Source organism: Dipodomys merriami, unplaced genomic scaffold, assembly GCF_024711535.1.
Source record: "Dipodomys merriami isolate MVZ:Mamm:240054 unplaced genomic scaffold, mDipMer1.0.p SCAF_9, whole genome shotgun sequence".
Taxonomy (NCBI): Eukaryota; Metazoa; Chordata; class Mammalia; order Rodentia; family Heteromyidae; genus Dipodomys; species Dipodomys merriami.
In genome coordinates, this window is record NW_027206512.1 from 5,675,007 (window position 1) to 5,690,402 (window position 15,396).

The 15,396-nt window shown below is 39.0% G+C and overlaps 1 protein-coding gene across 14 annotated transcripts in view; it reads right to left on the reverse strand.

Moving 5' to 3' along the window:
* The window catches only part of Rapgef2 (Rap guanine nucleotide exchange factor 2), a 265,529-nt gene that overhangs the window by 134,018 nt on the left and 116,115 nt on the right, over nt 1–15,396 (reverse strand). Inside the window, exons 1-2 of one of the 14 annotated variants that reach the window (XM_070012631.1) lie at nt 1,748–1,925; nt 118–168 (exon numbers count right to left, since the gene is read on the reverse strand). The exons of 12 other annotated variants lie outside the window; for them this stretch is intronic. The gene's annotated coding sequence lies outside the window, so the exon portion shown is untranslated. Of the gene's footprint in view, nt 1–117; nt 169–1,747; nt 1,926–15,396 lie in introns of those variants that run through there. One more of the 14 variants, XM_070012634.1, reaches the window with a different exon arrangement.

Consider the following 15,396-nt stretch of genomic DNA (forward strand, 5'->3'; position numbering starts at 1 on the left):
TATTTTCAGCGCTTCTACACTGTTCTGTTCATATGCTATACACTTTGACTTTCAACTAACAGTCCCTGTGCAATTCAAGAACAAACATATAATCTTAACCACAAGATGGCAACTCACTGTTCATGCAGGTCCTTTTATTCATGCAGGTCCTGTTAATCTAGTAGTTCTCTGCCATATTAAAACAACAACAAAAAATAAGGCCACCAGCAGCAAATGATGGGTGAAATAACCATAGGTAGATTATTCCTAATGTCCATTTGTGCTCCCCTTAGCAGTACTGGAGAGAACCACTGCTCTGAAAACAGTACAACCACCCAAAACTCTGCTCTCTTTAAGTTTTTTCCAAAGGTATTTGTATAGAACAATTTAAAAATTAAGGACTACAAATAATTCAGTTCTTAAAATTGAAATAAACCAAGGAAAATATTTCATTGGTACCAATCTTTATAAAAATCTTAATAAAAAAAATTTTACTAATTGATCACCCCCATATTGTAAAACAGGAAAAAAATTGTAATAGTCTGCTATATGTTTCTTCAAGTTCAAGATTGATAACCAGAAAGCACAAATGCCTTACTTAGTTTTGTAAATTCCCACAGGAAGTAAGACAGTGGACAGGGTACTTAAGGCCAACTGGTCCTAAATTTCAGTCATCACATTTTTCCCACCCAAGTTAAGGACACTTCTAACAGTGTTCATTTTCCATGAGAGGAAGGGCCTAGCACAGAAGCCTCAGTATCTCTAACCCTGCCCTTTGTGTGGGCCTCTCCATTCACCCAGTACGTCAGAATTGCTTGTCAGAACTGCTGGGAGGAATGCTATTATTTCTCAGTATAGGAATGCAAACATATTCACGTCAGGCTATAAGGCAGCAGGACATTCACAGCTTCACTGAGATTATAGGGGTAGTCAATCCAAATCATTCATTTAAAATGTGGTTCTACAAGTTACTACTTTCCACACCTTCATTTCTAGAAAATGACAGTTACTAATTTTACCCTTCTTTCCCCCTCCCCTTTTTTTTTCCTTTTTTTTTTCCAGGGCTGAGGACGGAACCCAGGGCCTTGCTCGCGCCATGCGGGCACCCTTCCGCTGGGCTAAACCCCCAGCCCCAATTTTACCCTTCTTTAAAAAAAAAAAAAAATCTCCTGACTAGACTGATAGTCCTAAACAAAAAGAAACATACATATCACTATCTTTAGATAGCACAGCAATTACATTATGATTTTTTAAAGCAATAATAACAAGAACCCTAAATTTTGTTCTCAAAATCAGTAAAATATACAGGTTAAATCCTAACAGAAGTATAAAGTAGACTGAAAGACTTGCTATAAAAATATTTTGATTTCACTCATTGGAACAACTGCTAAAATTAACAGCTATTTAGAAAACAAACCCATACACAACAAATATATGTCATGCACACATTACAAGCTATTTCTAAAGAATAGACTTTAATCTGCAAATCTTCCAGAAGTCTTTGGAAAACTGACACCTACTTAAAGAACCACCAAATGTCTTACATGGTTCATTTAGAAACAGTCCAGCAATATCACCAAGTACACATTCGCTGGGGAAACCTATATTTAACCTTTACTTAGAAAACAGAACACACAAAAATTACAAGCCAAGGCCTCCTCCCTGTACTTCCCCCCACCCTGCTCATTCGTCAGTAGTTTGTTGCCTATTTTACTGACACAGAAGTGTTAAACACTTGTATTTACAGTTCTAAAAACAAGACGCTAACCTGCTCTATCTTCAGTATCTTTGAAGCGCCAGCAACAGCAATAGTGCAATAATGCCGCCACCTCCTATAGGAGCTGGTTTCTCTGCAGCCCCAAGTCCTTCCATTTCCCTGTGTGTTTTCTGCCAGAGGGCCCATGCAGCTTCTAGGGCTGGTAGCTCCCGTGCACAGCCAACATTCCTTCTGACAGCTCATTTCCTGCTCTGCTGACCCACCCACCTCTCAAAGCAACGTTATGTGTTGCGTATGTTGTAGGGGCTCTTTCCGCATACCAGCCTCATGACCTCAGCAGCCCTGACAAACCCTCTTTATCAATTTCTATTAATTCTTCCACTACACTCTGAGTCCGGGGAAATCTGCAATGTCGGCTCTGAGTCTTCAAGGTCAAATGCTTAGATGAGCTTGCAATGCAATTTTTGTTATTTAAATTTACTAAAGCTCTGCTAACAACAAGCTAGTTACTCTCCACCAAAAAGATGCTGAGTTGTATACCTCGCCTAGGGGATTACTGTACTGGACAAGCATAAATTTAAATCCACACAGTATGGGAAAAGTTAAAAGAGGCTGTTTGCTCTTGCTTTTCCCCTTCACGAGAAAAAAGGAGGTTCTTACCTCAGCTGTTTTGGGGTAAATGAAGAGAGCAAACAGTTTTTCTCTCCTGTCACAACCTAAACCAGCAAAAGGACAATGGGATGACTACACTTTGGTAGTGTCTATGTCCTCGTGACCAAAGTGCTAGAGGACAGCTCAGCTAAACTGATCTGCTGCTATCAGTCTACACAGTGGCACCAACAGGTCTGCTGATCACAGTGCTTTGGACACACATGGCAGCTGATCAGTGTGTTTAAAAAGTTATGGCCCGTTACAGATTTTTCCTTCAGCATGTAGACACCTGCCACCGTGAAATGTCCACTATTTCAAGGAGCAAAACTGGCTAGCTGTAAGTTGAGCAGAGTAGGAAGCTTAGTTCTAATATCTTATCTTCAAAAGACCTAGTGTTTACAAAACTCACTAAAGCAGCAAAATAAATAATGGCACTGGTAAGAAATAATTCTATATAGCTAATTAATGAGAAATACATTAAGATGAATTAATGAATGATTCAAATAGGTTCCCCACCAGTAAGAACCTAAATTACATGACAGGCAACTAACTACATATCTGAATTATTTAAAAGGATCCCATGTGTGACATCAAAATCAGCCACTCTTCCCCAATCTAGCATGTTTCAGAAGAGAAGTCAAAATGGTAGCCCTTCCTGCTTTTGTAAGACAAGTCCTACCCCAAAACTTACGTCAGTTGACTAATATGTTATGCATCCTTCTTAGAAGTTAAAAGAACATGTTTCTAAGAAAGGAGAAGAAAAATAAAAAGAAAAGAAAAGCAAAATTCACAATGCATGTATATATATATATATATATAAATATATAATATATATATATATCATTTCTTACAAGGAGAGAGTAATAAAATGCCATTAATTCATCTGAATGGAATATGGCCCTTCTCTCGTGAACCACGTATGTCATAGGTATGTGCTCCTTCTATTTCTTCCAGAAAATAACACAAATGATAATAGTCGATATGTTTTAGCGTTTCCCTTACAAACTGAAAGGCTAAAATCCTTTTATCATAAAAAATAGTTAGGGAGCCAGGCACCAGTGGCTCACACCCATAATCCTAGCTATTCAGGAGGATGAGATCTGAGGATCATGGTTCAAAGCCAGCCTGGGCAGGAAAGTCTGTAAGACAATTTCCTCTAATCACCTATTAAAAAAACACAAGTGGAACTGTGGCTCAGTTGTTAAAGTTTTAGCCTTGAGCAAAAGAAGCTCAAGGGCATGCGCAGGACTTGAGTTCAAGCCCCAGGACTGGCACACACAAAAAAAGTTGGGGAATATAATTAATAAAGGCTGTGTATGACCTATATACAAACACTTCAACCTCTTAAAGGGAAATTTTACAAGAGATATACCAAGTTAATGGTTCAGAAACCTCAAATTTTTTATAGTAGTAATGTTTCCCAAATTGATACACAGGGTTAGTCAGTGTAATGCCAATAAAATCCTACAAACCATTTTTATTTTATTCTTTTGGTGACAGTACTGGAACCTGATAGTCCTGTGCTTGTTAGGCAGGTGCTATACCACTTCAGCTCTGCCCCTGTTCCCTAACAAGCATTCTTGATGCTGATACGCTTGTTAGATTAAGAAAAAAACAACAAAATTTGGATTATAATATGTAGGTATTAATAGTATATACTTCTGAAAGTTACTGTAAAGCTACACAAATAAAGACAGTATGGTATTAATATAAGAACTGACAGAACAATAAGAAGAGGTTCCAGAAAAAAAATTTTATGGCTAAATATTTTATCTAAGTAATTGTAAATACTACAATTAGATTATTGATTTTTAACAAATGTGTTGAGACAATCCAATGAACAAATAATATTTTCAATGAACTGTCAGAAATACTGAATATCCAGGTACAAAAATAGGAAACCTTAATCATTACCTCATACCACTCAGAAAATGTAAGTAAAAATGAAACAAATAAAAATGGAGGAGCTAAAACTATTACATTTCTTATTGTTTTTGGCCAGTCCTGGGTGCTGTACCTGACATTCTTTGTGCTCAGGGCTAGTGCTCTACCACTTGAGCCACAGAACTACTTCAGTTTTTCAGAGTAGCTTATTGGAGAGAAGAATCTCATAGACTTTCTTGCCCAGGCTGGCTTTGAATCCGGATCCTCAGATCTCATCTGTCTGGGTAGCTAGGATTACAGTTGTGAACAATGGACACACAGCTCCAATTTCTATTTTTTGTTATCCAAAAATGTTAAAGAACTACAGCAATGTTATTTTAATGAAGATACACATTATCACACTAATTTACAGCTATAAAATATAAATAAGGTAAGTCATCAATAAAAAATTAAAAAGTTTTCCTGAAATGTCTAAATCAAAAAATTTAGGTAAGTGTAATTTTAAAAAGTCACTTAATGCTTACATAGCTCTACAATTCAATCAGCATTCAATATCAGAAATTATGTTTTATATTTAACTGCAAAGAAGCCATAAATATGTTAGGTGGTATAAAGAAATATCTAAGAAAACAGTTAAATTTTGAACTTAACTGTTCAACTGAACTATAATAAATTCAAAATGTTAATCATAGAAATATTTAGTATTTAAATTCTTACATAAAAAGTATTGATTTACATACCCAAGCTATTATTTCAACTAGTGTTTTTAAGTAATTTACAGTATATTAAAAAATTAAGCCAGGTGTTGCTGGCTCACAACAGTAAACTTAGCTACTCAGAAAATAGATCTGAAGATCACCAGCCTGGGCAGGAAAGTCTATGAGACTCTATCTCCAGTTTTAAAAACCACTAAAAACCCAGAAGTAGAGCTGTGGCTCAAGAGGTAGAACACTAACCTTGAGCACAAAAACTCCAGGACAGTGCTCAGGCTCTGAGTACAAGCCCCAGATCTGGTACCAAAAAAAACGTTTAACATACACTATAGTCAATTTTTTAACGTTCAAATACAATTTTACCTTTAAAATATAGTAGAATTCTATTCATTATAAAAGATGATATACTGTCCCAGAACTATATAATTAAGTAGAAATTTTTATTTCAATAAAAACAGTCCAAATTCACAGTGGATAGTTGATTTATGTATCACTTATTCTTTTAACAATGTTCTTTCGTGTTCTCTATTAGTCTCCCCAATACAGAAGTCTACCCTTAAACAAAATATAGTTGCCATAAACATATTTTAAGACACATCCTGAACTCATAAAGGTAAAACAGCAATTTGCCATCCCTCTATCCCACATTTGAAAATAACTGTGCCATAAATAAGGGTTTTAAATTCATGTATAAGCTACTACCAAAAACTTCATGATCTTAACTGAGAAAAACAATACAGTATTTCACTGGCATCCATGTCAGACTTTAAAACCTTATGCAGTTAAAAAAAAAATTCTGTAAGAAAAAATCCAAGCATTCCAGGGTAAGTAATTCTACCACATACTCATTTATGCCTAGGACTATCAATGACAATTCCCTTATTTAAGACTTCATGCCTCAGGTAGTCTGGTATTACTCTACACAAAAAAAACTTGAGTCCTTCCCTTTAAGAATACTTACTTTTTTAAGATGCTATCATCAGTGCCAGTATTCCAAAGCCCATAAAGCCCATATGTATTTGTATAGCACATCTATGATGCTGTAGTTATAGCAACCCAATTCCCAACTTGATCCTGCTCTTGAACTCTTTTCTCTAGGGAACAGTTTTGCTCAGTGTCTCAGGTATGTACAAGATTTAAAAGGGGAAAAAGTAGTCTCAACAAAGCTGAAAATTATGTGCGCTTTCCAGGACAAACACATTTCACACTAAAGCAGAAGCACAAGTAATACTCCAAAGGCTTAATATATATTACTGTCCTCTATATACATTATTTTACTTGCCTTCTTTATTACGGAAATGGATGGATCTTGTTTCTAATTTAAAACAGAATGTAATCACATAGGGTATAGCAATTTCTAGTCAAGCCATATTCACATCTGTCCATCTTACTTTGCCTTACTTGGGATGCTCCCCAAACATTTTCTTAAAACCATTAGCATACACTTTTGCCTTAAATGTGCCATGGGACTATCAGAACTTGAGTCAGACCTTGAGGTAGGACAAACAGAAACTGCAGATGATATAAGACACAAAGGAGTGTAGATAAGATGGCAAGAATGTGACCAGGGCTAGCAGATCAGATAATTAAGCATCACTGAATGGGAGATAAACCCTAAGGGTAGTTGTAAAGGAGTACTGGTTGCCTACTTCACTGTTGATTCTTCTTTCTCCTTAGATACCTATTTTTAAATATACTTTTTAAAAGCAGGGAACATGATACTGCAGAAGAGAATCCATGTTCCAGGATGCTGGTTGGCCTTAAGTGGCCAAATGCCTTTACTCTGAACAAGGACCTATAAATAGAAACGTTGCTTCAAGGCATCTGACTTGGATAGAAAAGGGAACACTCTTGTTCTTCCTTTCCTCCTGCTTCCAGGTTCCAGTGCAAACATGGCAACTAAAGCTCAGCAACTTTGTGCAACGTACTGTTCCATACTGGAAACTAGGTATGAGCTCTAATAAGGAAGACAATTCCTTCATCCCTCTCAATGCCACCACCATCACCCTATCCTGGACTGTATATCCCAGACTTCTTTCACAGAGAGCTAAGGTAGCACTGTTGTGTTTTATGCAATTGTTTTATGCAAGCAAAACTAGCCATAATTAACAAGGTGAACAAATAGCTAGCCAGCAAGGTATGATTTGCTTTTTCTCTCTTCCTCCACCTGCACAAGGCAAACCATAAACTCCCTATGAGTTTCCCAAAGCTCTTCCATTACCTTGCTATCTCATTTTTGTACTGCATTAACCAGACATTAAACAAATTCTGAAGACTCATTATATTATCCAAGATGGAAATTAACTTTCATTTTCTTCTTCATTTAATATATATTCCAATTTTTTATTCTTATGCTATTGTAATTTGAGAATAAATGATTGCACACTGCATATCATGTTATTTAACAATTTAAATCACTGAAAACTTTTTCCTAAAAGTGATGTCTTATCTTGTATTGTGAGACATTTTTGAAGGGATTTTTCAAAAAAAATGGGTAAAAACATAATCCTAAATCAACAGCAGTCCAACGTGTATTTTTTAAGGGACTATTATGTCTTAGACTTGGGGGAAGCAAAAAAGAGTAATAGAGCTTGTGCCCTGGAAAACCTTAACAGTTTAGTGTGGACATGGAATAGTAAATCCCACCAGGAACAGCAATGTGGGCTTTCCCACATGGTTTCCATGTGCACAAGATGAGCACAGTTGTGCTCAGACCACAGTCATTGGTTTGGTGTAGCTGCTGATTATGGAAGAAGGGAGATGGAATACATAAATCTAGATTTTGTTTGGCAGTAGGAAGTCATTTAAGCTCATTATATAAGAGATCAACAGGAAAAATGCTGATCTTTTTATTATGGTGGCAGGGGAATGACTGAAGACATGGGAACAAGTACATATGAACAAAGACAGTAGCTGTGGCAAAAGGCATCTGATTTGACAGAAATAATCAGGTGTTTTTTGTTTTCTTGTGTTGTGTTTGCTTGCTTGTTTTGTGATCCTGGAAATAGAACCCATGAGCTCAGGCATGTAAAATGTTCTATTATTAAGCCATATCTTCAGCCCTCAATGCTATCATTTCCAATTCTGGAGTGTTATTTGCTCTTAAATTTTAAAAACGTCAGGAAAGAAACAGGTCACAATGGAGGCAAAAATTTTGAGCATCAGTGGCAGTTTGTTAAAGCCGACAAGAAAAACATGGATACCAAGTAGACTTGCAGGTAACTATCATGTTCTAGACATGGAACCCAGAGGTAAGAAACTTAAAGAAAAGTCACAAGAAGCTATGGGTGATCCCCACACACCCCACACCTCGCCAGCCCTTACTATACACATTGGTCATACACAACAAAACCCAACCACTTTTTTTCTTTTCTTTTTTAAATTGTCAAGGTGATGTACAGAGAGGGGTTTCAGTTACATGAGTAAGGTAATGAGTACATTTCTTGCCAACCTTGTTTGTTAGCCCTTCCCTCAATTTTCTCCTACGTTCCTTTTCCTTCAGCCCCCTGTCCAGCAGATTGTTTCCAACATATTGTTGGAATGTAGCTCAGTGGCAAAGCACTTGCCTAGCAAGTGCAACATCCTAGGTTCGATCCCCAATACCAAAAAAAAAAAAAAAGCCAACATATTGTTTTGTGTATATTGCTGTTGCATTGTTTCTCCCCCCTTGTCCTTTGTCTCACCATTCTGTTGTTCCCCCTCCCTTCCCTAATTCAATACCAGGGTACCAAAATCAAATACAGTAACAGAGGACATAGCATAGGGGGAAGAACATACAAAAGAAACAAAAAAAAAATCACATAGTACATTAAAAACAACAACAAAGAAAAACTTCTGTGTCCAGGGCATATCTTGGAGTTCATTTTGTATTTTGTTTAGCATCATTCTTATATGGTCATATGTACATAGCTACTGAGCTATTCTGTTCATCTGCTAAGACTATCCTAGATGTATACTAATTATTGCAAATAAAGGAAACCATGGAACCTATATTTCTTTGTTTCTGGCTTACTTCACTTTTTTTTTTTGGGGGGGGGGGTCAGTTGTGGGGCTTAAACGCTGAGCCTGGGCACTGTCCCTGAGCTCTTAAACTCAAGGTGAGTACTCTACCACTTGAGCCACAGCGCCACTTCTGATTTTCTGAATGGTTTATTGGAGATAAGAGTCTCACTGACTTTTCTGTCCAGGATGGCTTTGAACCGTGATCCTCAGATCTCAGCCTCCTGAGTAGCTAGGATTACAGGTGTGAGCCACTCGTGCCCGCCTTCGATTACTTCACTTTATAAGATTTTTTTGAAAGTCTTTCCATTTCCTTACAAATGGGGCAGTGCCATTCTTTCTGATGAAGCATAGAATTCCATTGTATATCTATACACATTTTCTTGATCCATTCATCTACTGAGGGGCATCTGGGTTGGTTCCATAACTTAGCTATAGTGAATAATCTATAGTTGTGCTGATAGCTTTAGTATGGCCTTGTTTGTGATCATTCGGGTAAATGCCCAAAAGTGGGATTGCAGGGTCATAGGGTCATGTGAAGCTTTTAAGGAACCTCCATACTGTTTTTCCACAGTGGTTGAAGGAGATTATACTACCACCAAAACCCAACCACTTTTTTCCTTCTTCCCCATTATTGCCCTTATGCAGATTTAAGTTGTTATGGGGAGAAAAAAGACAAACATCTGTAACCATAAATAACAAATAGCTATTTCCTCACAACCTCTTTACAAACTTTTTAATACTCACCACACCTGCAAGCTCCCAAATCTACTAATTCTATGTATGTATGCCTCTTGTTTTAAGCCTACTAAACAATGTGAAACCTTTCAAAAATGTGTATTTTCTCTGTTCCTTTCTACAGGCTCCTGCATTTATCTCCCTTCTTTCTTGTCCCCTCCTTTTACCCCCTTCTCCTGGACCATCTCCAACATCATCTACAAGCATGTATCTTCTAAATAGAAAGGAACAACCACCCTTAACTTTGTAACTCCTAGCCACTCCTATTTTCCTGCTCCTCTTCACATGAGATTTCTTGACAAGATCAAATTTTCTTTTACCAGTTCTTATCTTCACATTGTGTCCTTCACTAGGTGACTATATCCAGGTAACTACCTTATCTACTATATCTTTTTCTTTTTTGTTAGCTACATACAGACTCCTGTCTGCTCAGTTTACCAAGTCTACCTGCATCATTGAAGCAACCTCTTCTGGAATCATTTGTAATTCTCAGCTTCCCTCTGTTTAGTACTCAAAGTAAGCACCAAGACATAATTGCTAACTTAGTAATGCTCAGGGGATGAATATATGAACCAGGAGCAGGAGTACAACATAGCACAGATGAACAGCTCAGAACAGCCAATCAAAAGAGGAGGGTACTTAACACCAATCCGTACCAATCTGTTCAAACTCCTAAGAAGTTATAATAGCCAAGGTCAGTATTAACAATACTAGCTCACTCTGGTACTCTAATCCTTACTTTATCCTTTTGCACAATTCTCCTTAAGTATAAGGGTGCTAGAACACTATCCCTGTGCTGTGATTTAAGACAGTGACATATTTAGGATGTGCATTTGTACATGTGCATACCTGAAAGGCAAGAAGAAAAATTTAAATTACCTAATAATAATCCAAGGTAGCAACTAAAAAAATTAAGGTCAAGCAACCTCCTGGCATCTAGCTGGCTCAGTACTGCAAAATAAAAAGATCTCCATTTATTCTCTACAGAAAATGTATCTTTTAAAAAGTAAAAGGTCCAGGGAAAGTGAAAAGGAAGAGGGGAGGCAGAGCCGAAGGAGGAGAGTTTTCACCCTATCCTCCTGGCTCTAGAGCCCCCTCAGACTCCTTGACTTGAAAGAAGACTAATGAAGACTACTCTGAGCTCTTCCTATCAAGAAAGGTCCCCTTGGAGAGCAGCCAACGGGAACCTGAAAGAGCTCAGTAAGACTGTGAGTGGCAGCTTGATGTTCAATCAGGAACTTGGGGAACAGGGCAGATCCAGGTCTCAGTGGGTACACTGAATAACGTTCACTTGTGTGTGAATGACGTTAGAAGGAAACAGAACAGGCATCTTTGGATAGCCCACAAAGCCCCTGCCTAGCGGCTAGACATGAAGAAACACTAATTCTCTGTGAGCAGATTTGCTGCCACCGGTGGCTTGACTATCACTTTGGACCAATCAGATGGGTGAAGACTGAAGTAAGACACCTTGTGGCCCCAGAGTCATCAGAATTGGGAAAGGGGGCCTGCCCACAAGGGACACTACTTTGAAGTTTGGGCTTCTCCTTTGGAAACACAAAAGAAAAAAGGAAGAGAGGGAACAGGGCACAGAGGAGGAACAGTAGACAGAGGCAGCAGGAGAAGGAATCTGGAATGTTCCTGTGTTAGAATATCTTTGTTGGTGCTGGGGGGGGGGGGTCACTTTCAAGAAATTCATCACCTGGATATGCCCCTGTAAATGCCGTACCCACCCAGATGGAGAGGGGGCCACTCCAGAGAGGTTCTAGAATTCCATTTCACAGAACCCGCAATTGAGAGTGCAGATGTCCACACACTCATCTAGTGATGTCTTAGATGGGGGAACAGGGAAGGGGCTGGCTCAACCTTTCCACTCTGCTGAAACTCATTGGTTTCCTCTTCTCCAGCTGCAATGGCATCTGGGGGGGGGGGGGGGGGAGGGTGAGCATGTCTGCCCTCAGTGTGCTAGTCGCTAGGGTCTCTCACTAACCTCAGATGGCTCTGGGAGCCAGCTCCACTGTCATAGCTTATCACTATGCTGGCACTAGAGAACTTTTTTGAAGGGGTGAACGCCCTGGTTCTTACTACAGTACTCGTCCACCTTCTAAGCTGGTGCTTAATCCACTCAATGGGTAAGTGGTTGACACACCACTCCCTCATAGCCAACTGCTGCAACCATGCATGGCTGCCCAAGGTGTTGAGGTTTTCCAAGTAAAGGCCACAGAACTCACAGTGGCCTTGTGGAGGAACAAGGGTCTAATGGGATCAGAGGGTGGGTGGGAGGTCTTTGCCTTAAAGGGCAGTTCAGTCTGGGTGTCAGTCTTGATGTGATCTCTGCTGAGAGGAAGCAATACTCTATCACGGAGCTTCCCAAGGAATCTAGGTTGGGTCTGCTCCTGGCTTGGCTGGCAGGCCAAACAGGGGAGACCATGGCAGTGGGGAATGCACTGGTGGTTAAAAACGGCTCATTCTAGATGCTGCATATCTTGGACAATTTTCAGGATATTCAGAACCATTTTCAGGGAATTTTCAGGATTCCCTGCAGCTTACTGATGGATAAGCTAATGGGTGATGCCCATCTCCACAGGTGGGACTGTGGTTTCCATAGTCCTTTTCCAAGGAATTCTTATCACAGAATTCACTATGAGCGTCACACGCTTACCTGCAGCAAGAAACCTCTAACTCCAAGCCTGTGTAAATGCCAGCTACCTGGCTGCCCAGTACAAAAACACACACCCACATACATCAGGTGCAGGTCCAGTGATCTGTATCCTCATCTGGATCTTCAGAGGTCCTTGTGTACATACACATATGTCTTTGGCTATTTGTTCTGTTACTTCAAATTCAAACCATTTTCTCAATGTCTCCTGCATGAGGCCTTAATTTCCTCCTCTGCAAGTTAGAAGTAAAAACCCTCACCACCCATCAGAGTGTTATTGGGAGGATCTAAAACAAGAAGCAAAAGGCATGGGGCCTGGGCATCCTCACCTGCTTGGCAGGCACCCAATCAACCCAAGCAGAATGAATACAAGGACCATGTGACAGGAAAGTGACAGTGACATAATGAGTACTGCATACACAGAGCTTTCTCTATTTAGGTCCAGTGCTAAGTGCTTCATCCCACTAATCCTCCAGAAACCCATTCAGACATGGGTTGCACTCATCTTTACTGTACAAATGAGGAAACCTATCTGTAGTCACAGCACACCACACTGTAGTTTAAAAGATACAAACCCAAACTTGACTCCAAACATTAAGCACTCAATTACCAGTACTTTCCAAAAGTCATAGTACAGACATTCTCTGACCTGCCCAAACCCGTACTCCTGCCCATTGCAGACTGCCCATTGCAGTCTTTCTCCATAGGGATTTGGTTTGCAGTCTAGATTATCAATCCACTGAAGGTGGTAGGAAAGAAAAAAATCTCTCCCCAGCAACCCTCAGATTGGTGCAGCTCCCCATGAAAGGTCCAAGCAGCATCTCCTTGATGGACTTCAACTACATGTGTTCAGGTTTCAGCTTCTTCGGCAGAAAGGGTTCAGCCAGGACTGAAAATACCTTCTAGGCTGTGGGAAGAGAGGTGATTGGCAAGTGACCCAGAGGGCTGCCTGACAGTGGTGGCAATCTCTTGACCAAGAACAAGACATGAAGGTCCAAGGGACTAAGGACTTCTAGTCAATTTCCAGGACCTCCATTGCCTACCACCTTTTACCCTCCCTCCCCTTCTTGATAATTATCTGCTAAACCACTGAAGGAGGACATTCTGCAAATGTATTTTAGGTCAGTTATTTGACAACTATTCTTGTGATGGGGGTAATAAGTAACTGGAAAATAATGAGGGCAAAACAGTCAAGTGCTGGAGGACAGATCCACGGACAGATACACACAGATACACACACACACACACACACACACACACACACACACACACACACACACACACACACACACACACACACATCTAGGCACATATGTGCATCCTTTAATGCTACTATACATTCAGTTATACATATACATTTACATACATAAATCAAATTGAGTATTTTAAGTGGAAATTTTATAAGTTCCCACCTGACTACTGTCATTAACAACCAACTACTAATTCTGTAAAAATCATAATTAAGCAACTCAAAATATAATTCTCTCTCTCTCTCTCTCTCTCTCTCTCTCTCTCTCTCTCTCTCTCTCTCTCTCTCTCTCTCTCTCTCTCTCTCATACACATACACATACACATACACACACACAAAGGTAGTGGGTGCTTGAGCCTGACACTCTTGCTTAGAATTTTCCACTAAGTATGCCACGCTATCACTTGAGCCACACTTTTACTTCCTCCAGCTTTTTGCTAGTTAATTGAAGATATGGGTCGCTTGTATTTGTTTGCTAGGGCTAACTTTGAACCATGATCCTCAGATTTCAACCTCTTCAGTTGCTAGGATTACAAGCTTAAGTCACAGTGCCCAGCTAATCCATTTTTTTAAATCATATGTTTCTCTTCTAAAGAAACTACTTTGAATAATGCAATCTATTTAAAGAGTAATGAGAAGAATTATCCTTATGGAATGTTCTAAGTCAGTGCTATCTTCCTATGGTAGAAGGAAAAGTATGTAGAGTCTATGTATTCTTTGTAAAACTCAAAGGCAGTTTTACAGGGTTTTTCCCATTCCTTCAAGATCCTGTCTTTCCCTTCCATGCTGATCTGCACTCAAATTGTTGTGATTTTACCAATGCTTGAAAGTAAATCTTACTTAACATACAACTGTCCCAACTCCATTCTACTTTTTGACACCTTTAACTAGCCACCCCTCTGTAAAAAATTCAGTGCTTAAAAGTTGATGCTCCATCTCTAAGAAGACAATATATGACCTGTAGCCAATCCATACTTTCAAGAACATGATTTTCAAATCCTATAGTGCTTTATATGAAATACAGAACACCTAAATTTATCTGCACTCCTTTCCACAAAAAACACAACACTCATCCATTGTTTTAATCTTTCATTACTAAAAACTAGCAAGTCATTATAGCAATAAAATGTCACCCGTGTAGCCCTGGCAACACAAAGTGGGTCTCTGATTCTCTTCCTCAAAATAGCTCAGTATCTTCCACATGAAGCATAATGAGAACAGTATTTTAGCCTCTCAGAATTGATTAGTTAAATGTCTTGTTTCTCCACTTATCCCCATTATAGCTGGCAGGTCTAATTTAAAATGCGATTATTAAGAAGACCATAGCACAATTTTAATTTCTAAATTGTGGATATATGTGATAACAGAAAAAAAGGACTACATGGTACCAGTGGCTCACGACTGTAATCCTAGTTACTTTAGGAGGCTGAGATCTGTGGATCCTGGTTCAAAGCCTGCCTGGGCAGCAAAGTCCAAGAGAATCTTATCTCCAATTAATCACCAGAAAACTGGAAGTAGAGCTATATCTCAAAGTGATAGAACACTAGCCTTGAGCTAAAAGAGCTCAGGGACAGTACCCAGCCCTTGAGGAGTTCAAGCCCCATTACCAACAAAAACTTTAAATAAAATAAAATTCCTAATCAGTAGAGCTTTCTACAAAGTATACATGTAGCTAATAAACTAGCTCTTAAAGAGAAAATTTATGTTCTAAGATCTATTTTATTTAAAACAAATACACTGAGCTAGGCGTTAATGGCTTATACCTACAATCCTAGTTATTCAGGAGTCTGAGGCATGAAGAGTTCAAGTC